The sequence below is a fragment of the Onychostoma macrolepis genome, chromosome 20, assembly GCF_012432095.1.
Source record: "Onychostoma macrolepis isolate SWU-2019 chromosome 20, ASM1243209v1, whole genome shotgun sequence".
Lineage (NCBI taxonomy): Eukaryota > Metazoa > Chordata > Actinopteri > Cypriniformes > Cyprinidae > Onychostoma > Onychostoma macrolepis.
In genome coordinates, this window is record NC_081174.1 from 2,673,705 (window position 1) to 2,700,481 (window position 26,777).

The window sequence follows — 26,777 nt, forward strand, 5'->3', positions numbered from 1 at the left end:
AATAAATTGATTGCAACTTTTTGTAATTTTAGTAAATTCAATGAATATTTTTTTTCAGTGTATACGCTGCCACAGTGCTGTCTTTGTGTAGTCCCATGTTCAGTGCTGGTCATCCCATAAGTCACTCTGAAAAGACCAAACCATAGCCTAATTTTGAGAATACATGCTGTTGTTTATAAATCAACAAAACAATCTTACATTATCAACTCTAAATTCCTTGCACACTCATGTTTTCTGACAGCAACAGAGCCCAGGCCTGACTGTCATTGTGAAAGTGCTGGTGAGAACAGTGAGCAGCACTCATGTGTACGTCCGGGGAAACTCTAGGAGTATCATGGGAAGTGCTGCCAAATTCTGCTCCTAGTCAGTGAAGATCCATCTGGAGTAATACGACCAGTCAGGGTGTGACTGACAATTCACTCCATCCTGTTTCCATGGAAATCAAAGAATATTCCATATTACAGCTCGTTTGGTTATATTCTCCAGGATTTGATTAAACTGCATGTCACAAAAAAAAGTCACATGTGGTTTTAACCTGTAGCTTTTTATTGTTTAACCTATACGCTACCACAGTGCTGTCTTTGTGTAGTCCCATGTTCAGTGCTGGTCATCCCATAAGTGACTCTAAAAGACCAAACTGCAGCCCCTAAAATATATAGCAAATCACAACACCATGTAGTAGACTACTTTTGAGAAAACAGGCAGTTGTTTACCACAAATGTTCACACATTTTTATTACTGGATGCCAGTTCATCATAACATGATAGATTTACTGCGGTGTTATGTGTTCACATTTAATATTCTGCACCAATATTCAGCAAACTCCCTGGAAACAATTGCAATAACGGATTCCTAAGTTATAAGATTTTATAAGTTATAAGACACTGAATTTAGACATCTTTTTTGGTAAAGATTCTTTCAAACAGGGTGTATTACGAAAAGTGCTATACAAATAAATTTGACCTGACATAAACGTGCAGCATTAGGGTTCTCCAGGACCATAAGAAATATATATATACTGTATATAATATATATCTCATAAATATATACTGTACATGTATGTGTGTGTATTTATATATAAATCTAAATCTAAACAGTACATATATATATAAAACACAAACTTTTATTTTGGAAGCAATTAATCACGATTAATTGATTTTACAGCCATAAATACAAATGCTTTGATTTTATTTAGTGTATTTTTTTTTATTGTTGTGTGAACACGGTCAACTTCCCGATTTGAAAAATTCAGATTGGCAAATTTGTTATCAAATACCATGTATCATCAAGCAAATCTATATCCAGGTGTGACAGCAAGAAATAATATGAATTAAGTAATAATTAGCAGAAATAACATTCATTAACATTCCTTTAATATTACCCTTTGACGTTCTTTCTGTTATAACTACAGTGACAGAGATAATTATCAGCATCTCTTGGAGAGAAGAACCTTTGTTTTCATGCGTGCCTCATTAAAGTCCTGTCACTGTGGCTGGGGTTACAGAATCTCACCATAGCAACAAAAGAACCCCTGCCAGCTAACAGAGTGACGTCAAAAGCCCCTCACAATGGAAACACCAGCTGCAAAGGACAACTTGGACATCTGGACTGTCTTCAGGGTTCATCACTCTGAAATATAGTCTCATTTCATACTAAACATTCCTAGTAGCAGTTTGGTATTTGTGGTAAATTTTATATATGTGACCCTGGACCACAAAACCAGTCATAAGGGTCATTTTTTTTAAAACTGAGATTTATAAATCTTCTGAAAGGTGAATAAATAAGCTTTCCATTGATGTATGGTTTGTTGGGATAGGACAATATTTGGCTGAGATACATATTATTTATATTTATGGTAGGAAATTGACAAAACATCCTCATGGAACATGATCTTTACTTAAGATCCTAATAATTTTTGGAATAAAAGAAAAATGTATAATTTTGACCCATACAATGTATTGTTGGCTATTGCTACAAATATACCTGTGTTACTTATGACTGCTTTTGCGCTCCAGGGTCACAAATAATCATCTGGTTGTGATATGTATACATACTGTACAGATATTCAGTCTGCAGTTTGTGATGACTCTCAAAAATGATACTATATTTTCTACTATAGAGTCTAAACTATGAAAGTAATAGCTTTCCTGAAAAACGATATAAAAAAATGGTCTCATATTAGAGCATGTGCAAGAATGTTTTTATCATGGTGCATTATGTTTAACCTGACTAATTTTGTACACTGATTGAATTATGTGACACCACAAACAGTATTTCATGACTGATTTTAATGCATTTCATACACAGAAAGATAAAAGCCACTTGTTAAAGGAAATTAAACTAGTCAGTACTTTTTTTCATGCATACTATTGTAAACTCAAAACTGATTTTGTGCATAAAATTCACAAAAGTTATTCCCATTACTTTAAGGTGAATGTACTTTTCATTTCATGAACAGAAAAACCACTGAAACCCCATAACATACAGTGGGGGGAAAAAATATTTGATCCCCTGCTGATTTTGTATGTTTGCCCACTGACAAATAAATGATCAGTCTATATTTTTAATGGTAGGTTTATTTGAACAGTGAGACAGAATAACAACAAAAAAATCCAGAAAAAATAAATTTCAAAAAAGCTATAAATTGATTTGCATTTTATTGAGTCAAATAAGTATTTGACCCCTTCGCAAAACATGCCTTATTAATTGGTGGCAATCACAGAGGTCAGAAGTTTCTTGTAGTTGGTCACCAGGTTTGCACACATCTCAGGAGGGATTTTGTCCCACTCCTCTTTGCAGATCCTCTACAAGTCATTAAGGTTTCGAGGCTGATGTTTGGCGACTCGAACCTTCAGCTCCCTCCACAGATGTTCTATGTGATTAAGGTCTGGAGCCTGGCTAGGCCACTCCAGGACCTTAATGTGCTTCTTCTTGAGACAGTCCTTTGTTGCCTTGGCCGTGTGTTTTGGGTCATTGTCATGCTGGAATACCCATCCGTGACCCATTTTCAACGCCCTGGTCCTGATGGTACATGGCCCCGTCCATCGTCCCTTTGATGCTGTGCAGTTGTCCTGTCCCCTTAGCAGAAAAACACCCCCAAAGCATAATGTTTCCACCTCCATGTTTGACCGTGGGGATGGTGTTCTTGGGGTCATAGGTAGCATTCCTCCTCCTCCAAACACGGCAAGTTGAGTTGATGGCAAAGAGCTGGATTTTAGTCTCATCTGACCACAACACTTTCACCCAGTTCTCCTCTGAATCATTGGCAAACTTCAGACGGGCTGTACATGTGCTTTCTTGAGCAGGGGGACCTTGCGGGCGCTGCAGGATTTCAGTCCTTCACGGCGTAGTGTGTTACCAATTGCTTTCTTGGTGACTATGGTCCCAGCTGCCTTGATATCATTGACAAGATCCTCCCGTGTAGTTCTGGGCTGATTCCTCACTGTTCTCATGATCATTGAAACTCCACGAGGTGAGATCTTGCTTGGAGCCCCAGTCCGAGGGAGACGAATAATCTTCCATTTGCGAATAATCATTTACACCAACTGTTGTCACCTTCTCACCGAGCTGCTTGGCGATGGTTTTGTAGCCCATTCCAACCTCGTGTAGGTCTACAATCTTGTCCCTGATATCCTTGGACAGCTCTTTGGTCTTGGTCATGGTAGAGAGTCTGGAATCTGATTGATTGCTTCTGTGGACAGATGTCTTTTATACAGGTAACAAGCTGAGACTCCCTTTAAGAGAGTGCTCCTAATCTCAGCTCCTTACCTGTATAAAAGACACCTGGGAGCCAGATTGATAGGGTTTGCTATTGCTCAAATACTTATTTCACTCATTAAAATGCAAATCAAGTTATAACTTTTTTGAAATGCGTTTGTCTGGATTTTTTTGTTGTTATTATTATTATTATTACAATTTATTTGAAAAGGGACCATGTACAATTTTAACATGATTTTTTCCATTTCATGCATTGTTTCGAATTTAGCCGATGGCTAGTTTTCATCCGTGGTCCCTTGGCAGGTAATCATAATCACAATAAAATCAAAACAACAAAAACATACAGTACAGTAATACTTATACACATCATATCAGAGCCACACCATAACCATGTCAGTGTTTACAGAGTTGAGTTGATTTTAAGTAAGATTTTAGTTTCAATTTAAAAATGTCAATAGATGTGCACATCCTTATATCTTCTGGTAGAGTGTTCCAATGAGTAATAGCTTTCACTAAGAAAGACGATAATCCAAAGTTAGAGTGACGAAAAGGAACAACACAATCACTAGTAGATGATGATCTAGTAGATCTTACAGAGACTGTAGAACGAAAGTGCACAAAATCACAAAGTACGGAAGCGGCCAAACCATTTAAAATTTTATAAACCATACATAAATTTGACAAAAGTCTAAAGTTGTAAAAGCTCAGAAAATTGTATTTCTCCAAAACCCTACAATGGTGATATTGGAGACTTTTTGTCCAAAGTTTTTAGAGTCTGTTTGTAAAGAGATTTTAAAGGTTTAATAACAGTTTGTCCTGCTTGACCCCAACATGTCAGACAATATGACAGATGAGAAAAAATTGTAGCATGCATAAAAGTCTTAGCTACATCAGTAGGTAGACATTGCCTAATTTGTCTGAAGTTTATCAAACTATATTTTATAGTCCTCACCAATTTCTTTACATGTTTTTTAAAACTAAGGTTTGAATCCAGTGTTAAACCTAGATAATTAAACTTATCGTGACAATCTTCTCACCATTTATAAAAATATCTGCATTGGAAGAACACGCCTTCATTTTAGAAAAAAAACATCCCTTTTGTTTTACCAGTGTTCAAGGTAAGACATGATTGCTCTAACCACCGTGTAATCCTTTCCATAGCAACATTTAGCTTTTCAGCAGCTAACTCTGCAGTTCTCGCATGAGTAAAAATAACAGTATCGTCAGCATACATTTGCACTTGTATCCCTTCACACTGCTGTTGGAGATCATTGATGTATAAACTAAATAATAAAGGGCCTAGTATTGATCCTTGAGGTACACCCATTGTAGAGTTTAAGGTATTAGAATGAACCCCTTTAATTTTTACACATTGCTGTCTGTTTAATAAATATGAGGAGATCTATGCTAAAGCCCCAGATGAAAGTTGGAGCTTAGACAATTTAGAAAGAAGAACATTGTGATTGACCGTGTCAAAGGTTTTACGCAAATCTAAAAATATAGCACCAACTGTTCCACCTTTTGTCAAGCTTAGATTTTATGTGCTCTGTTAGGTGTAAAGTAGCTGTTTCAGTGGAGTGATTTACTCCAAAACAAAAAAAAACCTAAAGAAAGAAACTAAATTGCATACAGTGTAAACGAGCCTTAGCTGTATTAAGATAAGACGTCAGCTGTTCAAGAACTACCTTTTCTGCAACCTTTGAGACTGCTGGCAATATACTGATAGGTTTATAGTTATTAACCTCACAATAATCCCTAGATTTAAAAATAGGAGAAACAATGGCTTGCTTCCAAGCAGTAGGAAAAACACTGTGTTCAAATGATAAATTAATTAAATGAGAAATAACAGAGCTAAAGAATCTTTGTGAGTTTTGAGAAACTTAGTGTCAAACTGATGAACATCCCTGCATTTAGTATTTCTAAGTGAACTGATAACTTTGTTAACCTGTGTTTCGTTAGTCATGGCTAGGTTAAAACCTCGGCTATCAACATCAGACGGTAGAAATTAAACACAAGACGTTCACACTTAATACCATTTCTCACGTATATTAACACTCCCCCTCCCCTTCCCGATGATCTATCACGTCTAAAACATTGATATCCAGGCATCATAAATACACTTGGAGAAGATAATTGATGCAACCACATTTCAGATAAGCAAAGGAAGTCTAAATTTGAATTAGATAGTAAATGAGACAATTGTTTGTTCTTTGATGCAATACTCCTGATATTCAAATGTCCACCAAAAAGTCCTCTCAGTTTCACATTCGGGTCCCACAAAACCTGATTTACAGTCTGCTTTCTTACCGCAGGATTTCGACACGTGGAGACGTTAAGTGTAGTCGCTGGAGCCTTGGTAGATCTTGCAGAATCTCTGTCGAGCAGTGTAGAAATATCGTGCACTGGAGCATTGTGCACATTGTTGATTTAACATACGTCACTAGCTGGGTTTCCATCACCCTGTTTTAATGCGCATTTTGAAGTATCGCATGAGAAACGAGTGATGGAAATGCCAAATTTCAAATAAAAATCCCTTAATTCACAAAAAAGTTTTACGCTCGCTTAAGGTGGTTTTTGACCTGTGCGAAAAAGGGTTAATGCGAATAATGAGAGATGGAAATGCATTTTGCAAATACATTTCTCCAAGCGCATCAAAAAAGTAATGTGACTTTGCGCTATGAGACAGGATAACTTGGCTAGCAGCGGATTGATCTCGTTCCACAGCATCTGAAATGTGGTTATGAAATGCCTGAGCAAAGTCTGTCATCAAAGTATTTCTGTATAATTGTCTTACACGACTCTGTTCCCAAGCACAGCAACATTCACCTCCGAAAGCAATGACAGCACTTATTGTGTTTTGTCTGCTCGCTCTGAGGCGCAATTAATTTTTTGTATATGAAAATTATTATATTCAGTAGCTTATCCTAGTTTTCTATAGGCTATTCAGTGCCAGTTTACCAGGAAGTGTTCTCTTTGACTCATTGCATGGAAACGGTGCACGTTCGCAAATGTTTTATGCGATATTCCAAATTTGCGCATAAGTTAAATTCGCAACTTTGTATGGAAACCCGGCTACCGTTTGACGGGCCGGGCCTATCCACGGGAAATCCCCAGGCACTCACCTCGTCGTGAGACGCCATGGTCGTCCCCAAATGAGGTTCAACTCCAGAGACCAGTTGACCAATTGTGTTATCGGGTTAACCGGTCCTGGATTTAATTGAACATCCCCAAAGAGCAGCAGTAAAATAAGCACAAACCCATGAGTCTTTCGTGAAGGCGCAGTGAAACCCCGCTGTCTAGCGGCAAATTTACGCCTCACAGCATGTCCATAGTCCAGTACAGATGAGTAAATTGTATAGTATCCAAGCAGGTTATGATGAAAACTTCCCACACAAGTAAACAACTGGAGAAAACCAGAATATGAACAGTTTTTCCCCCGAGCAACATAATTACTCAAGTTTTTGGGACACAATTAACTGATCAACGTGGAGAGTTCTGGACACAACACATGCCGGTAGTGCAGCTGCAGAAAAAAGTAATAGTAGAAAAAACACACCACGAAACGTAGATTCTATTTTTTTTTTGTGATTGCAACGTTTAACTCTGCGAGTAAAGTTTAATATGGTCTCTGACAAATGTGTATAAAGACAGAAAAAAATGGCCAGCTAGATATAAGAAAAATGTCACTAAATGTTCTTAACTTAAATGAATCCGAAACAGAGATTGTTCTGTTTTGTCCCCCTGATGGGTATAATATCCAAAATCTTAATCTAGAACAGTTGTCTTTCTTTTATAAACCATAAAAAAAGCTTTTACCACCTAAGGCTCTAGGCAACAGTCAAGCCCTGGCTCTCTTTCAAAAATGTTCCTAGGACTGGATCAAGCTTTTTCTGTTATCGGTGCTAAACTGTGGAACAGTCTTCTACTGTGTGTTAAAACTGCTCAGACACTTTCTGATTTTAAATCTTTGCTAAAACTCATTTGTTTTAATAAAATTAATACAATCTCCTGTACTGTTTTGCTTTGTTTTGAATATTGTTATTTCTGTATTTCTATTACTGTGAAGTACTTTGGTCAAAACTAGTTTTGCACTAGAAATAAACTTCACATTGCTATTGGCAGAAATTGTCAACTAACTTTAAACTGTTACAATGTTGAAAGTATAATCAAACAAACAATGTGTACTCTTTCTCCATCTTACCCACCCCTAGACACAGGTATACATAATTATTTGTCAGCAAAAATCTGCCAGTCCACTAACTTTTGACAGCTTCAGAGCTTTTGTTTATAGACAGAGGGGCGGCACTAAAATTCTAAAGTGCATTAAAGTGTGTTAAAGCGAACGTCAAGGCCTTTTTCTGTTTTCTCTAGTGAAGTAGCACAGATTTCAAAATGTTTTCACATTTCTACTGCATATACAGACAAGCCCGGTTTGCCAGCTGTGAATTTAAGTGCCACTGTTTCTGCATGCTCTGGAAATTTTAGTAGGGTTTAGAAAGGCTTTAGAAAGTCATTAGTAGTATTGCAAAGGGGTGGAAATTTCCAGAAACGTTCAAAAAATTATTGGAAAAGTCGCAGCACCTGCCAGGATACGACACCACACCACCGCCGCCATCTTTCTGTCTCTCACCGTTCAAATAAACCTACCATTAAAATGATAGACTGATTTCTTTGTCAGTGGGCAAAGGTACAAAATCAGCAGGGGATCAAATATTTTTTTTCCCCACGGTATAGCCCACAAAACAGGTACTCAGTTTCTTATAAGGGTTTTAAAACATATTGTCAAATGACTGCAGTTGAAAATTAGCCAAATGGCTAACACTGGCACATTTACAGTAATGTTGATTAATGTGTGTTGTCCCTTAAATGAATGAATGAATGCATGAATATATAATATTTTTATATTTAACATTCATATAATAAATTCACAAAATGACCATTGCCATATCTATGTTTGTGTTGATAATTTTTACTTCCAGTTACACTCACATCAATTAACTACACAACATGTCTGAGATCATAGTTTTGGTTGTCAGGCCCCTGGACTGTTTTTGTTGTGTTTTTGCTCCCCATGTGCTCCGTGACCCAGTTTCTGTCTCCCTTTGACTGTGTTAATTTGATTCCAGGTGTGCCTCCTTCTTCCCCGATTGTCCTGTGTTCATAAGTCCCAGTCCATTCAGCTTATGTTTGTCGGGTCTACTTGTTGCTATGTGTGTTTGCCAAGATCCTGTTGTGGATAATTCCCAGTGTTTCCTTGATTAAAGACTGTTAAACGTTTCCTCGTTTCCCTCGTTTCCCTCGTGCTCCTTACTACAGTGAATCGTGACACTGGTATGAATTATAATATTAAAATGCTGAAAACCCCAATACAGGCACACGAGCCCGGAAAGGTCCAACTCAACTGAGAATACAAATCCCTATCACGCCACACTATTTAAATATTTTATCACTGTGTAAATATTTCAAACTGAAAGCACTCTTATCCGAGAAGCTGCTTGGTTTCTGAGAATGTTATGCATACACACATCAACCAGAAAGTCTGTGAAACCCTCATTGCGTTTTTTAAAGTCTTGCACACAATTTGGCATCAGGACTCAATCACTGCAGGAAACCTCACTAAGAATTATCTGTGGAAAGAGTCAGAAATCATAAATCAGATCAGCACACGTATAATAACAGGACCCATATGGTAAAAATGTAAAAAAACAAAACTAATAATCATGATTTAAAAATGGCTTTTTGAAACACACATTGCTAACTCCTGGACTATGGAGTCCTGAACTAAAAATTTTGATTCAATTAAAACCAACTGTGCTAATCTGAATTAGCACAACTGAGTTTGCCTGTGAAACATCGAATGAACCAAGAAAAGCTTACAATTGTATGGAACTGAGAAGCAAATCCAAAGGGAAACAATAGGAGTGGGAAAAAGACTGCAATCAAAAAAAAAAAAAAAAAAAAATGACTGAACAAGAGAAAAGTTTTTTTAAAGCAAGCAAAGTAAACTGCACACATCAGGTTTGGAATAAAAGAAAAGGAATGGCTAGAAATATCTTTGTAATGAATTCTTGCTTAAATTCTTGCAATCAGCTGTTGTTATAAATGTTTTAATCCATACCATTTTTATTATTATTATTTATTATGTTATACATAAAGCAGTTGTTTTAGAGAGAGAGAGAGAGAGAGAGAGTCATGGTCAGAATTATATTAGCACCCTAAAAAAATATGACCAAAGAACGTTTTGAAAATAAATCTGTATTTTTTATCTTTTTGATTTTCAAAAATGATTAATTAATTAATTAATAAATCAATCAATCAATTAAAAATCATCAAAATCAAACAAAATCAACAAGACAAAGGGATGTAGTTGTTGTGAGAACAGCATTGACAGCAGCAATGGTTGTCCCCTCCACCATGTTTAAAGTTTATGACCCGCCCAACTCAGAAACTCTGCTATCAAAATTATCCCGGAAATCAGTCTAGTAAATTCTGGACTACACTAAGTCTAAGACTATTTAAAACCTTGACAGAGAAAGCAGATTTCTGTTAATCTGGTTTAAAGGGCTATTTTAGTCTGGTACTAGGCTTAATCTCTTTCCGGGAAACCACGCCAAAATGAAGAGAAAAGAATATGTCAGAATTGCATTCTAAGATATAGAGTAGAGTAACCGGAAGATAACTATATAAAAAATAAATAAATATAAATACTTTTTGGCCATTTTTTTTTTTTTTTTGTACATTTTAACAGTAACAATATATATATATATATATACTGTATATATACACTCTCAGAAATAAAGGTACAAAAGCTGTCACTGGGGTGGTACTTTTTCAAAAAGTACACTTTTGTACCTATCAGGTTCAAAAATGTACACTTTAAGTACTAATACGTACCTTTTAAGGTACCAAAATGGACCTTTTAGGTACAAACATGTACCTTTTGAAAAGGTACCACCCCAGTAACAGCTTTTGTACCTTTATTTCTGAGAGTGTATGTACGTATATGTATATATATATATATATGGGAAGTACTTTCCATAATACTAGAGAATAAAAACACAAATCATTTTGTTGATGAGAACACAAACTTTGAGGAATCATGCTACAACAGAAAAGACGTCACTTCTAAACCCATTTACTTATGGCCCTGATCTTGGGCCATCAATAGCAAAGAGGAAAAGGGCTAAAATGAGCCTTTTCCAAACACAAATCTCTTTCATTCTCAAGAGCGATTATCTAAGACTAAAACCAAATCAGATGCCTCTTTCAGAAACCCTGCACAGCTTCACGAAGCGCTACAGCTACTCTCAATCAGTTGCACTGATGGCAGCGACATTTACACGCTTTTCATTGGTGGGAGAAATTAATTAAACTTGTTAATTTCAACGATTAACCTCCAACCTGGAATTAATGTTGTCCGTTCATTGCTCCATCTAATATGGCTTTAAAACACAACACATTTGCTTTGTCCAAATATCCACACTTGCGGTCTTTGCACTTGATCACTCGACTACTTATATGATGTATTTCCTGTATTTAGGTGAGAAATCCCTACTGCTTCAGTCCAGATCCTGGAGTGTTCATCTGATGGATACTTTTCTATCCCAGAATCCCACGGGAGACGATACATCATCATTGAACGTGACGGAGAACAGCGACGAGGGTGTATACAAATGTGAGTATTATAAACCAAATCACGGTTCCTTGTGCTAAAATTGCATTTGTTGAGCTACTGTAGAGTAAACTGTTGAATTGCTGAAGGTGTAAAGATGCTAGACAGTATAGTATATTTGTGATTTTTCTGAAAAAAACATGTTTTGTTAGGTATTGTGAAGTCTCCAAAGTGAATTTACATAAACCATATACATCTTAAAGACGATTACTAAATGTCTATTTAATATCTGACAGGAAAATGTTCTAAAAGAATTGCAGATCTAATAGACATGAAATAGACATTCACTGTTGTCAACACTGCCTACATTAGTTGAAGGTAATAATGCAAATAATCAAATCTACATATAGTAATTAAACATAAGTTACATGTTTTATTTGTCCATTATTACTGTTGATAAATTGAGGAACATTTGTGTTGGAAAAAAAGTGAGTTAACACATCAGCAACTACCTCAACATGTGAATGCAGTATGGAGCAGATAAATCACTGACTCTTGTCTGGATGTTACAGGGACAGATGAGACACACGCGTGTTCATCCGGTGCAGAGAGACAGATGGAGGAATGCTGCCAGCAAAGGCTCTCGGTGAGTATACCACTGAAATGAACAAAACATCTTTTAAATCTTAAGTTGTAGTTTATTTTAATTATTGTCGTTTCAAACAGAGTTATTACAGCACTTTTCTGATTCTTGATTTCTGTGCATTTGCTGAAGATCTTTTGTGGCAGGTGCCTGCAAGGCAAAGTAAGATCATTTTGTTACTTCTACTACAGAAGTAAGTAATGCAGCAATGATGGATGGATGGACGGCAGAGACAGGGGAAGGTGGGCTCGGTGGTCAGCTGCAGAATTGATACAGCTGTGTTGAGATTGCAGTAGATGAGTGTTCACTGCCTGTAAATACATGACTGTTAGAACAATATATTTGTATAAAGCTTTGTTCCATGTGTTGTTGACTTGTATTTATTTATTGTGATGGTTACATTTATTCATTCTTTTACTCATTTATTAATGTGTCCTGTTGTTGTCAAGAAAATAAAATATTATTGTTTCATTAACTTATGCTTTAATTCATTTCTTGACTGAAAACTGAGATGTAATCACATTGGCTGCATTTGTCTATTGTGTAGTCATGCATAGCTATGGCATATGACAAAACAAAATACATTTTGCTTGTTTTACTAAAAAATACAATTATTGGTCAACGTTTATCATTATTATTGTACGTGTTGGGGTAAGGTAGCAATGCATTCTGGGGTATTCTTATTTTTTAAGTAGTAATACTTAAAAAAAAAAAAAAATGTATGTAATATCAACAGTCTTCTCCAAAGGCGAGATCTTCCAGCAGCTGCCCGACGTCTCCTTTGTGCAAACATTGCAAACGCAGAGGAAAACCGTAATAGGTAGAGCTGTCGAGTTACTGATGCTATGAGGTGATGTCCCTCTTATCTTCTTTTTATTATTATTAGTGCAGAACTTATAATTACAAACTAGCTCAGGGAAAGATGTTTGTATCTTTAATAATGAACAATCATAATGACAAAAAAACAAATGTAATGGGTTTGTGTAGATCATGGTATGAGATCATATACACAGAAAAAAGGTTAAATATATTTGAATATTCATAATATTCATATAATCATACTGCATAAAAAAAATCGCAGTTGTTGTTAATAAGTCAGAGGATAAAACAAAGAGCTTTAAATTCAACAAGAAAAAGAGGAAAACAAAGGAGATTTAAGCCAGTTTTGCTTATGGATGAAAAATTTTGCACACTAAATAAATTAACAACATATTTAAAAGACAATGATTTTGAGTTTTCGTAATAAAATATAATATGTTTAATAACTTAAATCAACCCAAAATGTATTGGTTATTCTACAATCACAATAAAAGGGCAGCTGTTTCTTCAACAAGACCACAAAATGAGCAATTGTAATAAACATCCAAATATTTACAGAGAATGAAACGAGTCGCTCATATCTTTTAAGCTGATGTGCTTGTAAAGTCGCTTGTAAGTCACATGACAAGGTCAAGATATGACGGATGATGTCCGGATCGCATTCATACTTAACAAGATTTGGCTGTAGAGTATAGACATAAAATGTCTATGGTAGAGTACGTACTCTTTTAGCGCTCGTTAAGTACTTAGGTACCTACTCATTGAGTATGCGGTTTCAAACGCAACCATTGATTGCAAGTATTTAATTGTGATCTGAACTCCTCCCTCAACACGTTTCACCTGCTTGTTTCCGATCATTAAGAACGTTTTAATATCGCTGCTGTCGGTGCAGCTGAACATCACTGAAAGACAGATCTAGAAACAGACTTGTTGTAGGGTTTTTGAAAGATTTGCGTCTAATTTTGGATGATTGTTTCACATGGCTGTGTTGGAGATTCTTGTTTGGAAAGGGCTGGTTTTAGCTCTTTTCCTCCTCGCTGTTGGTGGACAGAGATCGGGACCATAAGTAAATGGGTTTTGAAGTGATCCGAAGCGTTCTGCTGCTGTCTGTTTTCTTCTGATGTAATTGTAAAATAAATGTTATAGATTGAAATGAGAAGCTTTGTAAAATACCAAAGCTCTTTTAAAGGGATAGTTCAACCAGAAATGAAAACCGTCATTAATTACTCCCCTCATGTTGTTCCAAACCCGTAAACTAAAGCCTTCTACACACTGCACGATTTTAGCAATCCTATAAGATCACTAGGAATCACAGTTTGCGACATAGGTCTAATAAACTTGGGAACGTGTCCATGTTATTTTAGAACTAAATTAATTGGCTGTATTAAAACTGTTAAATAGTTCCAATCATTACCAAATCATAGCTTCTGAAACTAAACTACTGATGATGTTCCCACAAATCCTTCTTGGTGACCTTTCCTGCAGTGATTGAGTCCAGCTCTAAAGCCACATTGTGTGCGAGTCTTCTGAAACCCAATGAGAGTCTCACAATGACCGTTTCTCTGCTTGATCAAAAAAACCAGACAACACAACTTGTGCAGCAGAGATCCTCGGCAGAGTTTCACCGCTGCTTTAGTTTCCAGGTCTGTCATCATCTGGAATAAGCAGCATTTTCTTCTGGTTTTTGTGCTAACATGATTCTCTACAGGCTCCTCGAGTGGATGGAGAATTGGTGCAGAAACTGAGGGTAGTAGTTCAAGGGAGGGTTTTCAAAATGATAGAAGAGAGGAAAGTCTTGTTCATACATTACCTGCCTTTGACCTTCATCCAAACTGACAAACCCATCTGCAATCCAGGACAAACTGGTGAGCTACAAATGACCCTTGGATGAATATTTAGTCAACTGAACTTGTAGCATTTGTAACTCTTTCTAAATATTCAGTTGCATTATATAGATGGGAGTGTTAATCTTCATTTCCCTTTTGCAGTGAATTTCAGACTTGTGACCATGAATGCCAAATTTGTGCCTCTTGATCAAATGGTAAGTCTCTAGGCTTATTTTTCATTCAGCTATTTAAATTTCGGAGTGTATTTACACTAAGTGCAAATAGCCCACCTATATCCTGCCTTGTTGGCTGAGGCTATTTACACCAGCTCTGCCTGCCGTGTGACTGGGACAGCCAACATTGTAAAAAGACTCATTTATCATCAGTTTCAGTGGTGTAGATGGTAAGGCGCGTGCATTTTGATGCGATCGACCCGACTTCAAACCCACCTTTTGCCGAACTTTTTTTTTTCTTCCCTTTTTCAAATCTCATATTGCATCGAAAAGCCATTTTTTCAATAAAAATGATGGAAATAATCAAAGTTGAAAATAAAGGATCAGTTAGGGTAGGTGTAGGGAGGGCTTTATTGACCCAATAAGGTGGCATCCATTTAATTTGAATGTGAATTTATTTACACAATACCTTAGTGCATACTGTTTTATAATGTACTACAATACTGAGGTGCAGATAATTGCCACTATTTGCAATTAGTATGAATGACACAATCTTGCTGTAATCTTAACTGTAAATAGAATATATAGCTATGTGCAGTTAGAATGTTTTCTTAGCAATAGATACTACTTGCACTTAGTGTAAATGGCATCTAATTGCAAGTGCAAATAGCCGCTGCCTTTAAATTTTAGTTTTTAATGGTGTATAAGGTTGCAGCTTATTTTTAGATGCACAAACCTCAATGTTGGTTCATCAGCATGAATGTGATTTAAAATGTCTAATAAAATGTCTAATATTTGTGTTTGTCTTGCAGTACAAGACAACCCCCAATAGGACAATCATAATAATCGGATCGGTCAGTGGACAAATGTTTCCTCAACGATGTGGATTTTGCTGCTTTCTCATGAGTTAAAACCAGAGGCTCCGATAGGGATGTACGCACTGAGTGCTTTTATTGGTGACCGAATGATCTCTCAGGTTTTTGAGGTGAGAAAATATGGTAGGTCCCCACGCAAAATGTGCAACTGGTAGGTCTGAAGACAAATCGGAGGTCTTAATTTAAAGCATTCATTTCTGGTTTAGTTTTACCCAAGTTTGACGTCACCTTAACTGCACCACAGATGTACAATGTTGGAGATGTGGGACTGAAAATTGAGGCTTGTTCCAAGTGAGTGCTTATTTTCATTAATTCGTCTTGTGGTTGGTCTGTTCTTGATCTCGTTCCATGTAACATCTTCCCAGATACACATATGACCAACCTGTACCAGGTCAAGCATTGGTTGAAGTGTGCCGTGAGCCAGTTCAAATATTTGTTGAGGTTCCTGGTTTGACTCGTCAATGCCTGTATAAATCCATTAAGGTATGACTACTTCTGTACAGGGTAGGATTTTTCTTCCGCATGTGCTTTACTTTTAATATGACTGTCTTTTGTTCTGCTACCAGATGAATGCCATGGGCTGTGCCTCCCTTACCTTCAGTACATCTGTGTTTTTTAACTCCAAATTTGAGAATTATATGCAAAATTACTTTTTTGTTAATGTGACTGTCACTGAGGAGGGAACCGGTAAGTGAGCTATTGGCTTGGGCTACGTCCACACGAAGACAGGGCTTTCCCTATCTTATTTTTTTTTTAAATCCTTCTCAAATATCTGCATCCACACGAAACCAACAAAACGATGTAGTATACATGCCAGACCAGCATGTGGTGCTGTAATTCTACCACAGAGATGCATTAAAAACGGAGAAGACTTGGACTACGGGCATAAGCCTTGCGCGTGGTATACAAATGAACATGGAACAATACATTTATTAATCTGTTAATGTTAGTTAATAAAATGACAATCGTTCATGTTGCCGTGACGTAGCGGTGTCTGACTAGGGGCGAAATGTGGGGTGATGACATCGTTTCAGAAAATATACGGATTGGCTGTACACACCAAAAATGCAAGGGTGGCGTTTTCAGATTTATCCACTCTGGGACCTGGTTTCAAAAAACATTGGTTTCACTCTTCCAAAATGCCAGATCAGTCTTGACGAAACACCTATACGATACAATTTTTGCGTATAGTTAAACGCATCTCCGTGTGGATGGGGCCTTATTTGAAGCAGGTTAACATGTTTATTTGGTGCCTTCATGTTTGTGCGGCTTCTTTTTCCTTCAAGATGTAGTCATGTCAAAGTCCACAAGTGTGTCCATTTATGTTTGAAGTTGGCAAGATCACCTTTGTGGAGCTCCCAGAGTTCTTTGAACCTGGATCAACGATTCTGGGAAAGGCAAGTAAAAGCTTCACTTGTTACAGAAGCCTTCACATTGGTTACCTTTCCTAACCTGTCTTTCCCAGTAGGTCTCCGCATCTTTTTTCAATGGGACTCCAATCGTGAGCAAAGTGGTGTATCTGCTGAATGGTTCCAGCTGGCCCAACGAACTGCTGTTGAATCTGACTACAAACCAGAACGGACTGGCCTCGTTCTCCTTTAACACTGAGCTCCATAAAGCTGATCTTAATCTGGTGGTACGAATTGTTCTTTCTCTTATTTTAAATGAAGTCTTCTCTCAAAAGAATCCAATTCCATTAATTGTTCTCCAGGCAAGTGCAACTCCAGTGGATTCTTATGGTTACAAATCGCCGTACTTCAGTTCAGACACAAGGGTGGTTCAACATCTCCAACCTGCTACTCCCAACAGCCTAACGTTCATTGAACTGTCTATAGTGACGCTTGAGCAACCATTGAAATGTGGCACCACTTATCCAGTGACCATTAAGTATTCTTTTCTTGGTGAAACTGGCAGCTACGATGCTGACATCGTCTATATGGTGAGTGGGCACCAGTTCTGTTTTGACTGCACTGGTCTAGTTGTATGGCACCAGTCTCTCTCTCTGTCTTCTGTCAGGTCTTGTCCAGAGGAGTGATTGTTCTCCATGGGTTTAAGAAGGTTCAAGTGAGGGCTTCTAATACCATCACGAGCGGCACCATGTCATTCCAGCTGTTTGTGAGTGGGGATTTGGCTCCAGTTGTGCAGATTCTGGCTTTCTGTGTTCTGCCCAGTGTGAATGTAGTTGTTGGTAGTGCGGCTTTTGACACCGAAATGTGTTTTCAAAACCAGTTATTGTGTGCACTAGCATCTCATTTTCCTATGTGGGGTACGGTAACTTGTCCTACAGCATGTGAGCTGGTTCTTGTTCCAGGTGTCTTTGAAGTTCTCTCCAGCTACTGCCGTTCCTGGTGAGGAAAACACTGACTGTTTCTGCCCAAGCAGGATCCCTGTGTGGCCTCAGCACTGTAGATCAGAGCATCCTGATCATGGAGCTAGGAAGACGTCTGAGTGCTGAAATGGTACCCATGTGCCGTTGGTTCAATTTTCCTGTTGGACTTTATTTGACATCCAGGTTCAGCTTTAGGATTTGAGTTATGATGTAGCTGTTACATTTAAAGGGGACATCAGATGCCCAGTTTCCACGAATTGATATGATTCAGTGTCTTTATGAAAAGTCTATAGCAACACCCTTTTTACCTTGTCAAAAACAGCTGTGTTCACGGCGACCTGTTTTGCTGCATGTTCCTTTTAAATGCTAATGAGCTCGCCTCACCCCACCCCTCTCTTCTGTGGGGTGATGAGCAGTTCTGAGGCTGTTAACTTTAGCCGCATTTAGCTACAAAACGGATGCATTTAGGTAGACTGGGGAGTGCATTCCCTTCAAAAACAAATGCGTCTTCAGCAGCTCAGATCTCGGGAGTAAATGACAATGTAAATTACATCCAACAACAAAACACCTTAATTGCTTGGGAGACATTCTTGTCTACACCTGCTCTGGCGTCGAAACAACAAGACCAATCAGAATCTGAATGAGCTTCTGATTTAAAATAAAAATGGAATAAGTAAATGGGTAATAAACAGTGCATTTAGTTAAACAATTTTCCAGAGATGTGACTCACATCACTATTTCATGATTCCAGGTGTTCAACATGCTCCCGATACGATCGGCATCAGGTTACCCATACGGCGTTGACGATGAACAGGAGTGTTTGAGTTTTCGACTCCGTCGAGCTGTTCCTATAGATCATGCCTACACAAGTCTCAGGGTAGAAAATCATTCATGACCATGTAGTCACTGAATACTACAAACTTCTTGATTTCAAATGCATCTTGTTTTGGCTTGTTGCTCTGGCAGAGCGTAGGGATGAAGCTCGCCACAAATCTGAATGTACGAGAACCTGAGTGCCTGACATACAAAGGCATGACGTATTATCGCAGCTTCCACAAAAGTAGGTCTATGCATTTAGATGGTTCTTTCCATGAAAACAATTTCTGCATGACTTGGTGAACTTGGGTTATTCCACTTGATCTAAAAGTATAAATAAATGCAACAAGTCCATGCAAAAAGCGGGAATTTGTAGGTTTAATGTCTTTTCAGCGCACTTTGATGAGAAGCCCTTTGCGGTGGCTGCAATGGCTCCTGCTCCAGTTGCAGAGAGTGGAGGCGAGAGCCGCTCCTCTTACTCTTTTGACGCGACTGTCAGGACTTACTTTCCAGAAACTTGGATATGGCAGCTTGCTCAAGTGGGGTTAGTGGAGCATGTCTTTGTCACAAGTTGCACACAGCTTTTACCTTTTCTTGTCCCCTTTGTACCCCTTATTTCTGTTTTCTGGTGTTCTTTCTTTAGAGGCTCGGGGTCCACACAGGTTCCTCTCAAGGTTCCTGACACAATCACCAAATGGGAGACAGGCGTTCTGTTTGTCCTCCAAAGGTTTTGGTTTGGCTCCTCCGGTTTCACTGATGGTCTTCCAGCCTTTCTTCCTGGAGCTTTCTCTGCCATACTCCATCATCCGTGGGGAGTATTTTGAGCTGAAGGCCACAGTCTTCAACTATCTCTCCAAGTGCATCATGGTCTGGGTTTATTTAGTATGGATCCATATAGAGAAGATCCTTGTCTTTGCTCAATGTGTATTAATGATTTTCTTTGGCAGGTTAAAGTAACTCCAGCTCAATCCTTGGACTTTACTCTGAGACCACTTAATGATTCGTATTCATCCTGTCTCTGTTCCAATGGAAGAAGATCCTTTAAATGGCTTCTCTCAGCTTCTGTTCTCGGTCAGTTTTAGACCATCGGTCTCTCTCCAAATTGCCGTGTTTGAGGTGTTACTCATTATGATGATGGTTAAACTGATAATCCCGATTGTCACCTTGATTTATTTTTACACTTCATCTGAATTATTGCACGTTCATGTAAGCACAAATCAACAGAAGGACAACTCATATGCTTGGTTTATTTGACAACCAATTTTTTTTTTTTCTTAAATTTGTTTAATCTGGAGAAGCAGTTTAAAGTGTTTTGCCATGTATCCTAACTCCCTCCCTGTCTGTTCTGTAGGAGCTGTAAATGTGACTATCTGTCAGTGCTCAGGCTGAAAAATCCTCATCTCTGTGTGGTAATGTGACTGTGCCAATGAGAGGACGCAATGACAGTCACTCGAAGTCTTCTTGTCTTGGTCTGTGTTCTCACCAGCTTTCTGGATAATGGAGCTCACTGTGCTTTTACTGATGAGGTGTTTTTTTCATTTGTAGGCTGATGGAGTAGAAAGGACCGTCACCCAGAGTTGGTTACTGTGCCCAAAGGGTTTGTTTGCACTCAGTGACTTCCTAAATGCGTTCTTCCTGTATCATCAAACATTAGTCTAGCGTTCTGTGGTGATTCGTTCTGTTTGGTCTGTAGCAAGCGTCATTTCAGAAGATGTGACACTGATGTTTCCTGTAAATGTGATCCAGGGATCAGCCAAATGCTCCATTTCAGTCCTTGGTAAAGTTTCATTGAGGGGAAGCAAACAGTGTGACATTCAGCAGAATATCTTGGGCCTTTGGCTTGATATCTTGTATCTCTTCCTCTTGTAGGGGACATAATGGGTCGTGCACTGAAGAATCTGGGTGGATTGTTACAGATGCCATATGGCTGTGGCAAAAAAAATATGGGTGTTCTTGCCTCCAATATTTACATCCTACAGTACCTGAAAGTCACTGCACAGCTCACCACAGCCATCCAAGAGACCGCCATGGGTTACCTTCAGAGAGGTGTGGATGACAATAATATATATTTTTTTTAACTTGGAGTGTCCTTAATTTAGTCTCCCATTTCTTTTCCCATCGGAGCATGTCAGACTTTTTTTTCTTTTTTTTTTTCTTTCTCATGTGGTCTTTGACCTGAATTAGGATATCAAGGACAACTGAACTATAGGCACCATGACGGTTCATACAGCACATTTGGTTATGACGAATCAAACACATGGTGAGTTTCTTGCTCTTCTAGTCTTGTCATCTGTTGTGGCACCATGTTTGTACGTTCAGTTTGTCAAACTTCCTCCATGACCAGGTTGACTGCCTCTGTCCTGAGATCTTTTGGCCTAGCAAGGCGTTTCATCTTCATCGATCCAAATGTCCTTCAGAGTGCAAAGGACTGGTTGATCAGCAAGCAGGGTTCAGATGGCTGTTTCATGCAGCAGGGAACTCTGTACCACTATGAAATGAAGGTTGTCACATGTTTCTTCAAATGTGTCGTAACCTATAGATTCAATGTCCCAGACGTTCTTCTAAATATACTGGTATGTTTTAGGGTGGAGTTGATGAAAATGTAACCAAATGTAACCATACATCACAGCATCGCTGTTTGAGCTAGATATCCCCGTCACGGTAAGTGTCACCAGAAGTTGTATAAGCTCTTTTGAGGTAGATTACCTTCCTGTTCTGGATTTAGTCTGACATCTGTTTGATTTCAGGATCCTGTCATCACCAGTGCTCTGTCGTGCTTAAGGTCTGTCGTTGAGAACCTGAAAAACACTTACGCCACTGCTCTGCTTGCCTATACGTTTAGTCTGGCTGGAGAGGCCAGCACTCGATCACAGCTTTTAACTATTTTGGACAACCGTGCCATTTCTGAAGGTGAGATTTTATTACTCTTGAGATGTTGATGCCAAAGAACCTGAAACTTTCTTGCCTCCATCTCGTCCTAAGGCACTAAGCTCCATTGGTCTCAGACTTCACTTGGTGATACTCTGGTGGTGGAGATCAGCTCATATGTGCTGCTAGCATTTCTCTCCGTACAGCCTCTCACGACAGATGCTCTGAGCAATGCTAACCACATTGTCAACTGGCTTGTGGTCAAGCAGAATCCCTATGGAGGCTTTTTCTCCACCCAGGTGACTTGGAGGATTGCACTCATGTTTGGTGGTCCATGTAGGAGTGATGTTGAATTTCGTACAGTGCTGTTTGTGAACCCTTTTATATATTTCTGCATAAATATGACCCAAAACATAATCTGACTTTTGCATGAGTCCTGAAAGTAGACAAGGAGAACCCAATCAAACAAATGAGACCAAAAATATTGTCACTAATTTAAGAAAGTGATCCAATATTACATGTTGGTGAGTGGCAAAGGTATATGTGTCTCTAGGATTAAAGGTCTCTGCACACTAAGTCTGAAATTCTTGTCCGAAATTTTTTCGCGTTAAAAAAATAAATGCAACGCTTGCACAATGCCTCCAAAACTTTGTTCAGTTTAAAAAAATAAATAAATAAAAATAATAATAATTCAGACCAGGTTCCATCTTCTGCATTTTTGCGTCCATAGCAATCATTTTGATAGGAAAGTATGACTATGAGAGAGGGGGAGGGGAAACTGAAATTCGGACTCTGTGTGCAAGAATTTATATTATTATTATTTTTTTAAATCCGTGTAATGACTATCAGGTGTCATTGATAGACCTCTGTTCTCTAAATAAGAGCAGGCAAAGTTTTGATCATGTTTGTGGAAGTGAATGATGGCACAAACAAAGGAGATCTCTGAGGACCTGTGTACAAATGGAAGTTGTTGACCAACAAAGATCACTCCAAAAGCAAGAGGTTGAAAATGACCCCCAGGATAACTTCTAAGCAACCAAAGGCTTTTCTCACATTGGCTAATGCTCAGGAGTCCATCAGAACATTGAACAACCATGGTGTGCATGGCAGAGTTGCAAGGAGAAAGCCTTTGCTCTCCAAAAAGAACATTGCTGCCCATCTGCAGTTTGCTAAAGCGGAAGACTATTGAAGAAAGGGTTAATGGACTGATGAGACCAAAATGGAACCCTTTTTTGGTTTAAATGAGAAGCGTTATGTTTGAAGAAAAGAACACTACATTCAAGCATAAGAACCTTGTCCAATCTGTGAAACGTGGTGGTGGTGCAGCTGATAGTATCAAGGTTTGGGCCGGTTTTGATGTATCTGGGCCAGGATGGCTTACCATCACTGATAGAACAATGAATTCTGAATTATACCAGCAAATTCTAAAGGAAAATGTCCGGATATCTGTCCGAGAACTGAGTCTCAAGAGAAAGTGGGTTATGCAGCAAGACAATGACCAAGTCGTTATACCAAAGAATGGTTAGTTGATATTTTGGAATGTCAAAGTCTGGACCTTAATCCAGTTGAAATGTGGAAGGATCTGAAGCAAGCAGTTGATAGGAAGGGACCCACCAACACAATCACAATTTGAAGTAGTTCTGTACTGAGGAATCGGCTAAAATTCCTAAAAGTCATTGTGCAGGACAGTGGTTACAAGAAACGTTTAGCTGCGGTTATGCTGCAAAATGGGGTCACAAAAGATACTGAAAGCAAAAATTCAATTTTGCAACTTGCAGATTTGTAACATTCTTTTGAGAAATAATCCAAAGTATATAGTTTTCTCACTTGTTTTATTGGTTCTCTTTGTTTACTTTCAGGACTTGTGTGACAATCTGTTTTGGGTCATAAATACACAGAATATAGAAACTTGTAAAGGGTTCACAAACTTTCAAGCAACAGTGTGAGGGTTTTTATTTTTTTTTTTTGTGTATAGGACACTGTGGTGGCTCTTCATGCTCTGTCAGTGTACGCCGCTGAAGTGTTCAGCTTGGAGGGCTCCAGCACAGTCACCGTACAGTCCTCAGTGGTAGGAGGAGACTCTTATAGCGTTGCTGTGAATCGGGACAACAGGCTGCTGTATCAGGAGAAGCCACTGAAGAATGTTCCAGGCAAATATAGTGTTAAAGTGACGGGCTCCACCTGTGTGTCTGTGCAGGTCTGTATCTTCACCTCCCTTTTATTTCGGTTTCTGTTGTGCTCATCCTAATTCTCCTTGTTTTTCTTTGCAATCATAGCTTGTGTGTTTCTACAACATCCCGACACCGGTTATATTCGCCAGGATGTTGACACTTGAGGCAAAGGTGAAGGGAGACTGCCAACTGCTTGGAGCCAATCTCATGTTGAGCTTCACAGTGAAGTAAGAGCAGCTTTGACTTTCTTAAAATCCGCTCATGTTTATGGCTCTAATGCTCTTAAAAGGGAAGCTGTTCCTTTTGGTTTAAACTACTTTATTCCCCTTCATTCAGATACAGTGGTGCAAAAGCAAGTACAAACATGGTTATCGTGAACATTAAACTCCTGTCTGGCTTCACTGCAGATACGTCACCGGTGCGTATGGGTTTTAAGATGATTTGTAGAATCCTAAGATGTTTGTAGCTCCTTCAGATGTATGTGTGACACATCTGGTGGTGGACACAATGGTCTTTTCCTCACAGCTTGGAACTCCACCCGATGCGTTTGTCCCACTAGTGGAGCGAGTTGATGCCGGAGAGGATCATGTCCTGGTGTATCTGAAAGAGGTGAGAATGCATACACTGGGAATATTCTGTAACTTCCACTCATGCGTGATGTGTATGTGCATCTGTGCTGCTGTTCTTCACTTCCGCAGGTTCCCAAAGGTGTCCCTATGAGTTACACAATACGTCTGAAACGGGTTCTTGTAGTGAAAAACCTCAAGCCAGCAGTCATCAACGTTTATGACTACTATCAGACAAGTACACTTTCATCATTTGACTCTTGCACTTGGCTGTTACCTGTATCTTTTGATGCACTTTTGGTCATACTGGCAATTCCACATGCATACAAATGGTATTCTTGTCCTTTTTCAGGTGATCAGTTTGAGACTACGTATACATCCCCCTGTCAATAATTGTGCTGCAGTACCGGCTACAGGACATTTGAATCAAATAAAACATTGTTATACAATCAGTCCTTTTGTTGCCTGTTTCTGTGAATTAAAATGTTTGATGCTGAAAGTCCCAAGCTTTAGCACGGTTCATGAGTTTCTGTTTGTCCTGCGTGGATTCAGTTCCTTGCACTATGGCTGAAATGCAGTTTATTTGAGAAGTCCAAGTTAAGAACAGTCATTGCCCAATCAAGTTCACTCTTTGGGCTATTTGAAAGCAGGATTCTAAATTAGGGATGCACGATATTATCGGAATTGGCCGATAAAGGCGTAATGTAAGCATCGGCCATTTGTAAAAGTTACTTTATTTTGATAGTGTGATGAAGGGTCAGAAACGTCTGGATCCATTTGCGATAAAAGTTTAATGGTGCAAGATGGGCAGGGTCAAAACAACAGCGTAGAGAATCACAAAACACAATCCAAAATCAGTAACAGATACCAGGCTATGGTCGGGGCAGGCAGCAGAGAATCAAAGACGGAGAAGCAAGCTCAAAGGTCCAAAGGCAACAGGCAGGCAATCAGAGAAAAGTAAACAGTCCTAGGTCAATACACAGGGAATCAAAGAATCAGAAGAAACGCTCAGAAATTGTAGCCGGGGCTAACAATACTTCGCAATGGTAAATGAGAAGAGCACAGCTTAAATAGGGAATGGAAATGACAAACACCTGGGGTAGGTAATCAGGCCAATGCACGGGGCATGTGGGTAATGTGGTCCATAATGGTATTAGTACTCTGGTGAGGGTGCCCTCCGGTGGCGATCGGAGAGAGCCACAGAGGTGCGGTTTGTGACAGATAGTCCACTTTAGACATGCTAGAAGTAACTTGTAACTACATGTCAACTAATTCTCATTAATTTGCAACTACATGTCTACTAACTCCCAATATACACAGGGATGCAGTATACAATATATACTGAATGATGAACTAAAAAAGGCACAGGTGAGTAATTAACCATGGCAACTAACAAGGACAGGAAATGAACACAGGAAACAGAAACCATGGGAAATGAAAACCACCTTCAAAACAAGAATCCTTAAACAAAATGTGACTGTTAGAGGTAAATATACTTTTTTTTTTTTTTTTTAAGTGGAGAGATAAATGTTTCAAGTAATTTCAATATACAAATACAGTTTAAAATACATTGCGCACATACAAGGTTACAATAAACACTAGTTTAAAAGTGAGTATCACCCATGTAAAACTGAATTACATTAACATATTTATCCAGACCCTCTGATATGCAAAAAATCTGAGACATTTTTGCACTGAGTCCACTTGTGGCGGTTCAATTAACTGGACCTGATTTAAATGTTACTTTTGATTTGGGTGTAAATTATGCAAAGCAAATAAGTGATGTGGTAAAGGGCAGGCTTTTCAACTCAGACTGAAAACTAAATTAAAACCTTTATTTTCATTTAGAGATTTGGACATTATTCACACCTTCATATCATCTTGAATTGACTATGGCAATGCTCTGTAGCCTATATACATCTTGGTCATTCCCTTATGCAAGGAAGTTCAAAACGCAGCATCTAGGCTGCTGAATCATCTCTTCACTGATTATCTGTCCAATTTCATACAAATAAAATTGTTATTTGTTTTTAAAGCTTTACATAGTTCAACCCCATCTGATCTTTCTCAACTTCTTAGTCCAGGGGTAGCCAACTCTTCACTTGTTTGATTGGGGTTAGAGCTGCAGGAGCACCTGCCTTAAGCTGATTTCTGTGACCGTGGCTCCTAATCGGTGGTCCTGTGTCATACAGTGAGAGTGGTTCAAAGTCTTGTGACCAAAGATAGCCTATACGATACAGCATGATCATTGCACAGTGTTTGCTGGTGCGATCCACGTTTACTTACCAACCACTAAATAATGCGGCATGAAATCAAGGCGACATGGCGCTAAAACATAAACCTGCTTACCTCAAGCTCTTAT

General features: G+C 38.6%; 1 pseudogene; it reads left to right on the forward strand.

Annotated features, from left to right (window-relative positions):
- Window positions 1–13,770: 13,770 nt before the first annotated feature.
- Window positions 13,771–24,825, forward strand: LOC131527114 (alpha-2-macroglobulin-like; annotated as a pseudogene).
- Window positions 24,826–26,777: the final 1,952 nt, after the last annotated feature.